The sequence below is a fragment of the Sprattus sprattus genome (genome assembly GCF_963457725.1).
Source record: "Sprattus sprattus genome assembly, chromosome: 13".
Classification (NCBI taxonomy): Eukaryota; Metazoa; Chordata; class Actinopteri; order Clupeiformes; family Clupeidae; genus Sprattus; species Sprattus sprattus.
The window spans coordinates 6,888,217-6,896,972 of NC_137911.1; the positions used below are offsets into that span (position 1 = coordinate 6,888,217).

At 42.1% G+C, this 8,756-nt stretch overlaps 1 pseudogene across 1 annotated transcript; it reads left to right on the top strand.

Annotated features, from left to right (window-relative positions):
- Positions 1-1,424: 1,424 nt before the first annotated feature.
- LOC308374371 lies at positions 1,425-2,125 on the top strand (annotated as a pseudogene). The gene has a single exon. The product of its transcript is annotated as an uncharacterized misc_RNA (transcript).
- Positions 2,126-8,756: the final 6,631 nt, after the last annotated feature.

Sequence of the window (8,756 nt, forward strand, 5' to 3'; positions counted from 1 at the left end):
TTTGATCTGTAGATATTAAGCGTTTGTGTTATTTAAGCAAACCAATGTATAATTTAATATATTTCCTTTCCTTTATACCACAAGCATACAAATTGCCTCTGTATTATGCTGGCTATGCCTGATTTGAGCCCTGTGCATTAAGGAAACCTGTAAACTGCATTCTGACTCCAGAAGTGTTCTTACCCAAACCTCACTGTAACAGTCCTTTCATTCAGTTACTGGATGGAGGAAGGAGGATCATTAGCCAGTTTGCAGAATATGCAACATTAGATGAGTCACTACGGTCAGCCAACCTCAAGATGCACCTCCACAGCAACCAATGGCACGGAGGTCCCATTCCAACCATTCTACTATACAAGTTACTCATGTCATCTCAGTCACCTTATTCATGTGTGTAAAACTTAAATGTTAATGTATTTATTTGCAACGCACCTCAGGGGGTGTACGTGACTCTTTACCACTGCACTCAAGCTATTGTATTTATTTGTTACATGTTGTCCCTCAGGGCACCAACAGGAGCAGTGCTCCACATTTCGTTCTATGCAAATACAATGACAATAAAGGCTTTTCTATTCTATTTTCTATTTCTATGTGTGACATCATAAGGTATCATTTTCCCATTTGCCTTCAGTCCTGCTCAACATTTCTCTCAATTTGCATATATTGTCATTAAGCCAGGGCTGAGAATGAGCTTTTGGTCTACCCTCTCATCAGCTAAATAGTGTCAAGAACTGAAGTATACGCTGAGTCGAAGCAGGTAACTAGCTCATCAATGCAAGACTGAGAATTAGACTGATAGATAGGTATCACTACAACAAATGTGCTGCTAATTTAGGCCAAATGAAGATGCTGCTTTTCCTTCTTGTACTGTAATGGCAAAGTGACATTGAATATTGTCAGTGGTGTCAACACTTTTCACAGTGTTGAATGGAAGTTCACACCTGAACACACACACAGCAATTGTAATCAGCTGAAGCTGGTTGAGGATTTAGGATTCAGACAAAGGAGCTGTGCCTATAAAAGAGCAGGTTGGGTGTTTGGGAGTCAAAGCTAGGGTGTTGCTGTTGCAGTGGTGAGGAGAGTGCTACTTTTGGGTCTTTGATTGAAACCACTGAAGTTTGCTGTGTCTCTTGGCATGATGTTCAGGTACACATTCAATTGTTTGTCTTTAGGTATATCTTTTTCTACTTGGTCTAACCAAAGTGTATTCTGCAGGTTCCCTTGGATATGCCTTTACTTAATAATTGAAATATGCTGTCAACAACTTGAACAAGGTATGGGTTTTTTTTTTTTTTTTTTGTAAATTTGCATGCAGAGTATATTTGAATTGAGGCCCTTGTTTTGTTCTAGGGTTGGAAGTTCCCCAGAGTTATGGGTACCATGGTTTCAGGCCTGGGACTCCTGGCAGTGGCTCTGTACCCTCCATGAATGACTTCAGCTCTATCAAAGGTGAAGGTGTCCAAAGTTACAATGAACCTTTGAAGATGCCCCCAGCATGGGCCCAGATGAACCAGGCGGCCAAGATGCCCCAGGTGCAGGCCCAGATGCCTCCAGCATGGGCCCAGGTGAACCAGGCGGCCAAGATGCATCCAGTGAGCCAGGCAGCCAAGATGCCCCAGGTGCAGGCCCAGATGCCCCCAGCATGGGCCCAGATGCCTACAGTGAGCCAGGCAGCCAAGATGCCCCAGGTGCAGGCCCAGATGCCCCCTGCATGGCCCCAGATGCCCCCAGCCCCACCAAGCCAGGTGCAGGCCCAGATGCCCCCAGCATGGGCCAAGATGCCTCCAGTGAGCCAGGCAGCCAAGATGCCCCAGGTGCAGGCCCAGATTCCCCCAGCCCAAGTGAACCAGGCAGCCAAGATGCCCCAGGTGCAGGCCCAGATTCCCCCATCATGGGCCCAGGTGAACCAGGAGGCCAAGATTCATCCAGTGAGCCAGGCAGACAAGATGCCCCAGGTGCAGGCCCAGATGCCCCCAGTATGGGCCCAAATGCCTACAGTGAGCCAGACTGCCAAGATGCCCCCAGTGAAGCAGGCGGCCAAGATGCCCCAGGTGCAGGCCCAGATGGCCTCCATGCCGGTCGAGATGACCCTGCCTCAAATTACTCAATCCAACTCTTTAGGTAGTCTTGGCAGCTCCTCCATGGATGTCAGTGGAGAAACCACTTCTAATGGTGGTGCTGCTGAGGGTCCCTCATCAGGGCAAGAGCGCTACCTTGTGATCACAGAGCCATCAGGTTTTCAAGCACGCTACGTGGTTAAATCCTTCAATCGTTATGTGCGTGGAAAAATGGTCTTTTCCCAAACCACCTACATCCCACTGGATGTTCCTCCAAGTGATGCTGAGCCTGCTCCTGTCCCCATTTTTCTTGGACATGAAGCCCAGACTGACCAAACTGTAGACTACACTCTTTCAAAGTAGGCATGGGTTTTTCTGTATATCTGTTCATAAGTGAGTGTTGGAATTCTAATGTATTTCTTTCTCTTCAGGAAAGGCTAGATTTGCCCAGTTGATCTTAGCCACGGAGGTATCTGTCTACTTTTGTTCTCAAATTCTGTTTCATGTGGGAGGGAGTCTTGCTTTTCTTACTTTGTCTTCTCTTTTCAGGCCCTGAACTCAAACCTAAATGGATATCAAGGATGCACTTTACATTGTGGTTAAAACAATAAAAGACTTTCTCTAAATTTGCATCTCTAATTTCTTGAAACCCTTTTATGGACTTGATCGGTAAAAGGCAGGCTATCCATGTATACCATTGAAATCTTGTCCTGCTGTTGAGATAGGTTGACTCAAATGGATTACTGGAGAAAATCCGGGTGTAACCTCAGGATGAAGAATTTCTTTATCGGGTTCTCTATGGCAAACCAATTTTATAATTAGCATCCTTGAGTAAAGTGTCTCTTTTGAATTGTTGTCCTTAAGCTTTAGGTGTGCCGTGTGTTATTCCAGAGAAGCAAATGCCCCATAAGTAACATGCATCAGCGTTTCAACTATATTCTGCGTCAACCATATAGGCAAGTGTTTTATAGATAAAATGGTCCATACACTTTAATGATGGGTAGTCCATTGATGCTGCCACAGGTTGTTGTTGGCCTTGAACTGGATTGTTTTACAACAGTGGCGGAGAGAAGGATCCAGAGCAGGTTGCTGACTGTCTTGGACAATGACCACTACACAGAACTTTGATTTGGTGATTTGGTGCGTGCACACTAGATTGTCATTGTTTTTAAGCCTCTTGCCACTGTCTAGCTGATCTAATTTAGTTATCACCAGGAGAGGTCACTTACTGAAGCTTCAAGCAATGAACCAATTTTTGAAACCATGTGCCTAAATGGTTCAGTGCCTCACAAAGCTTAATTTGCCCATCACTAGTTACCACCCCACTCCTTTTTGAACATGTCCTCCCTATGTGTATGTGATTTGTATGTGTGTCTTGTAAAAGATGTATAAGCTACTGGATGTCCTAAATTTCCCTAAGGATAAATAAAGTATCCATCAATCTATCTATCTATATAATCTGTCGCTTTATTTTTCACCCAAATATTAAGAAGAAGGATTCCGCGCCAGCTCTCCCTGTGGTTTGTTTTTGATTTTGCCAGACAAGCCCTTCTGGTGATGGAATGAAGTCTAGAAAAAGCAACAGTTTAGGAAAGACATGAAGGAAAGCCAACAAGAGTTGGGAGCAGAAGAGAAAAAGAAAAATACTGCGGACGGACAGCGCTACGTACCTGTTAATCCTTAAAATACCAGAACATTAGTCTACACAATATATGCATACCAGGAAAGAAGTGAAAGTGAAAGAAAAAAGTCCAAAAGTCAAAGTCCTCTCTATGGCAGAGGTGGTGTGGACACTCACACTCTGAAATTCAACTCTGCATTTAACCCATCCAGGGAAGTGACACACACACACACAGTGAAGTGAGGTTACACACTAACCCGGAGCAGTGAGCTGCCATTGGCTGTGCCCGGGGAGCAGTGATCGGGGTTAGGTGCCTTGCTCAAGGGCACTTCAGCCGTGGATGTGGGCATGGGAGAGCAGTGGTCTACCACTTCCCCCGCCCACATTTTTCCTACTGGTCGGGGATCGAACCGGCCACCCTACAGTTTCCAGCCTGAAACCCTAACCAGTAGGCCACGGCTGCCCAAAGTGTCCAAGTTTAACTCGCTTAGAGGCTATATTTAGCAAAACAATAGTCTATGGGGAAAAAAGCTAATGCTAGGCAGCATTTAAGCTCATTTAAGCTTAAATTCATTTATAAAACGTACTTACGCACAAAATTTATCAAAATTTATCTTAGACTGCGTGCGATCAAATCCACGTATAAGAACCGTCTTAGATAGTCCTTAGAAAAGGACGTATCTCTACGTCTGGTTTCAGTTTGTGTAAGTACATTTCCTTGTGGCAATACTGGAGTACTGCAGGAATTCAGAACTCTCCGAGCGCCGACAGCCGACACGCAGTTTCATCATCTTTATCGTCAGCACCACCGTCACCATTAGGGCTAATGGTGAAAGGCCAAATTAATGTTTTGCTCAATAAAATCAATTCAACTATTAGAATAATTCACACATGAATGAAATTCACGTCTTATAGGTATTCCGTTTTAATTTCACAAGTGTAAAACATTTTGCTCAATCTATTCCGATCTAGTTCCGATGAGAAATTGGAGACCAGTCGAGCAATCCCCGTCATCATTAAGCAGAATTTTTCCCGATGTTCTTCGCAGTACTATCCCTCTATATGCCCGCAATTTATTAGATTTCCATACAGTGCCCACGAACAGCAAAATGTGAAAGACGATTTCCTGCGTAAAACAGGGTTCCCAATGTATTCTCATCCAGATTGCGCACACTCAGACAGCCTAGGAAGCCCACTTCAATACAGCACATGCCCAATGTTTTGGCCTGCATCTGCCCTTCCATCAGCAGAACGTCGATGTCAGCCTCACTATAATGTTTCTGTTTACATGTTTCTTTCGTGCTTGCCATTGTGGCAGAGAGTTTGTGCATTGAGAATGCGCTCTGTTTGTGCATTGATGATATGCTAATTAGATTAAATAGGGGCGTTTTGAGGGTGGAGAGTCATTTGCGCACGATTCCACGATCATTTGTGATTTATAACCGAAGGATTGGCGTACACGTGTTTTTTGTGTGTATGTTCGTTTTCTGTGGATCTCACTTACGCTCAATTCAGAAAATGTCTTAGACAAAATACAGGATGGTTTCTACGCAACTTTATATAAATGAGGCCCCTAATCTGGTCTGTCGTTCTCAAAATGTATAACATGACTTGTAGCCATAGGAGTCTGTTACTCTGGGGACATGTCTCCATCACTTTTTGCAAACACCAATTTCGTTCTGACCTCTTTTGACTGAAAGAATTTAAATCTCACTACAATGAATCGAAAACTTCTCAAACAATGTTCTTCTTGTATGAATTGATACACAACAATTAAAGTTGTGTGTAACATTTGTCTCAGTGGGCAAAAATGGCCTTTCCTACACATGGGTGCGAATAAACAGTCAATCTAACTAAAAATTATTTTGCATTCTCAATGCATTTTTTCTTTAAAATTTAAGGCTAACGTTTTTTCTTTCAAACTCAATGCATACAGTTGATGTACTGTTTATATGCAAATTAGTTTTCACTCACCGTGCATCTCTCTTTCTCCTTAGCTGTAAAGAGTGATTACATCTTGCTCAACCAGGGATGCTGACCTCTCTGGCCAGATCTCCTCTCTCTCTCACACACACACACACTTTTCTGTCTCTCCCTTTTTTCAGTTCCATGCCTCATTTTTCATTTTGTGACTTGACTGGTTTGAATGTGTGTGTTGCTGCTTTGATGTCATTTTTAAATGAATTCTTGAAGTATTTTGTTAATAAATATTTCATGAGTAATAGAGTTGTTGGTCAAATTTTATTTGGCATTAGTTAATACAAACAAACATTTACAGAGTTAAAACACGTGTTATAGAGGCTATTTTGCCCGGATATGAATACAGGTGTGCCTTAAGATTTTGGCTTGGCCTTTGCTATGCCTTGTGCACAAAAAGTTTGAAAACCACTGCAAGGTCCTTCAGGATCGTTAAAAAACAATACATTCATACCATGACATAAGAACACAGAAATACCATACCTCATGAGCCGGATTTTTTTATTGGCGAATTTTCCATGCTTTAGTGGATTTGGACAGCTGGCCAAACGTACACTTTGTTTTCCAGTATTTTTTTCTATATTTTTTTGGTCCTTTTTTGGTTTGGCATTATCTGGTCAGAATCACTCTGTTGCTGGATATACTGCCATTTTAAGTTTGCCAATACCAGAAGTGGAATTTGCTAGCACTGATAATGCACCCATAATAATGGCCTTGACAACTACACAAAGACTAAGGGCCTGATTTACTAAGATTATGACCGCAGCTAAATCTGCGGTCGCACATTAACGCACAGTGTTTTTGCGCATTTTCCGTGGTATTTATCAAACCAGATCTGCGCTGGGCAATCATTATTTAGCGCACCGTTAAAAGACGGTAGAAATTGCCTGCAAGTTACTGCCACCATGGAGATTAGAGGAAGAAAAAACTAAGGTTCAGCGAAGAGGAGATAGATATATTGGTTCACGTTCGCTCAATCACTGAACCTGATTCAATGGGTTATATTGTTGTTCTGCCCGCCATCACCTACAGCGAGATGTTTAAAAGAACACGATTATAAATAATATGCTATATGTGGCATTAATGCATAAACTGTCTATTATAACAATATAGATGTGTACATGGCGAGATTAATACGTTCTACAAGGGACATGGGTTCACTACAATATATCCCCACTGAAACGAATACATTTACCAAGTAGCCAGGCTTCTCCAAAATCACCGTTGCTCAATCATGGATAGATGGCACTATTCCGGAAGATAAAACTGTCATGGACAGATCACTACCACGTAAGTAATGGTCCTGTTGGCATCACATATGACCTAGACATTCATTGAATATGTGTGCTTTCTGTTTCGGTAAACGTGTTCGTGGATTGAAGGTGGGACTGTTTGCATGTGGGTGCGATCAATGGCTCCAATTACGTTCGGAAAGTTTAATTTCAGCTGTCATAGTGGGGAAATGTATATTGACCAGTGCGCCGTAGCAATGCGTCGAGTACCTGGGTGAATAGTTGGCTGAGTGAAGGCTGAGATATACCAACTGCAGATGCTATAACTGTTTGAAATTATCCGGAGGCCAATATTTGCAAATGTTGCCAGGAGTTTAACAACTGATGGAATGGAATTGGATCGCCAGGTGGAGGGTTCAATGTCGTCTCTGATCTGGTCCAGTAATTGAAGTATTGCGTGGCTGGTTAACCTGTACCGTCTAATGATTTGTGGTTCACTTAACTGAAAAAGTGTTATACGAGTTCAAAATATATTTCTGTGCGCTGTCTCTGTCTTCTTTCTTCGACTTGCTCTTATAACTGCTGCCATATCAACGTTTTCAGACTCAATGGAAATGCGCTTCCTGGTTAAGACGTGCTTTTATGAGGCGGAGAATTAGCCCGCAAATCAGAGACGTGCGCTCGCCAGGCAGTTTTAGTAAATACCACGCAATACATCATTAGGCGCACTTACCTTCTCTCCTCCCATTAAATTGCGCTTAATGCCCACGTTACCACCCATGTTTCCGTGCCATCCTCCCTGCTTGCAAGTTCACACCCACAAAGCGTTAATATGCGCCTCTACTCAAATGCGTCCCCTTAGTTAATACCATTTATGTTTACGACCGCTATTTTACACCTGAAATGGGCGCAATCCTGTTAGTAAATCAGTAGGGGTGTGCAAAAAAATCGATTCACAATCGTATCGCGATTCAAGTGATCCCGATTCAGAATCGATTCATAGAATTCCAAAAATTGATTCATATTTTTTTTTATTTTTAAGATTAACGTTCTTTTTGGCTTCGCAAACTGTGTAGTAGGCTAATGTTACGGTTTGAGTGATGGTGAGCGCGATACGGCGAAATGGTTGATAAAAAGCTTCTGAATAGAAAGTTTACCTTTAAAAGTTGTGTTGTGCAAAAGAAGCAAGCTTCACTGTTGTCTGAAAATGTCAACAGGCAGCTGGCTGAAAGCACAGAAGTAGTAGGCTTACCTTTTATTGGTAACCTTACTGTTACGGTTCATTGTTTTTGAAATAAGAGGCCTGACTTCTATGTTCACAGCAAACTTGAAAAAAGAAAATATTAAGCCATGTTTTAACTGCACTATAGGCTGAGTCTGAAATGTGCACTTTATAATTTTATTTTGTACCGCCCTGTTTGGCAATGTTATTTTTCAATAAAATAAAACATTGGATAAAGCAAGCCAATCCACTTTTCCATGATAAGAGCATACAAATAAAATTTGCGATGAATCAATTTGCGATTAATCGCGATTCATTTTGAGTTAACTATGACAAAAATGCGATTAATCGCGATTAAATATTTTAATCGTTTGACAGCACTAACATTTACATACTGTGAATCAATTTTTTTGAATCGAGAATCGTTTTTGAATCGAAAATCTATTTTGAATCGAAAATCGATTTTTAATCGAATCGTGAGCCTAAAAATCGGTATCGAATCGAATCTTGACATTTTCTGAATCGTGCACCCCTATAAATCAGGGTACTGTTCGGTGACGCTCGCTAAGTGGTTTAGCGAGCTAGATTCCAGGCTAAAAAGAGAGGACGCCCCTTTATCGAGTTCGCTGAAGCAACTTTTGATCAAT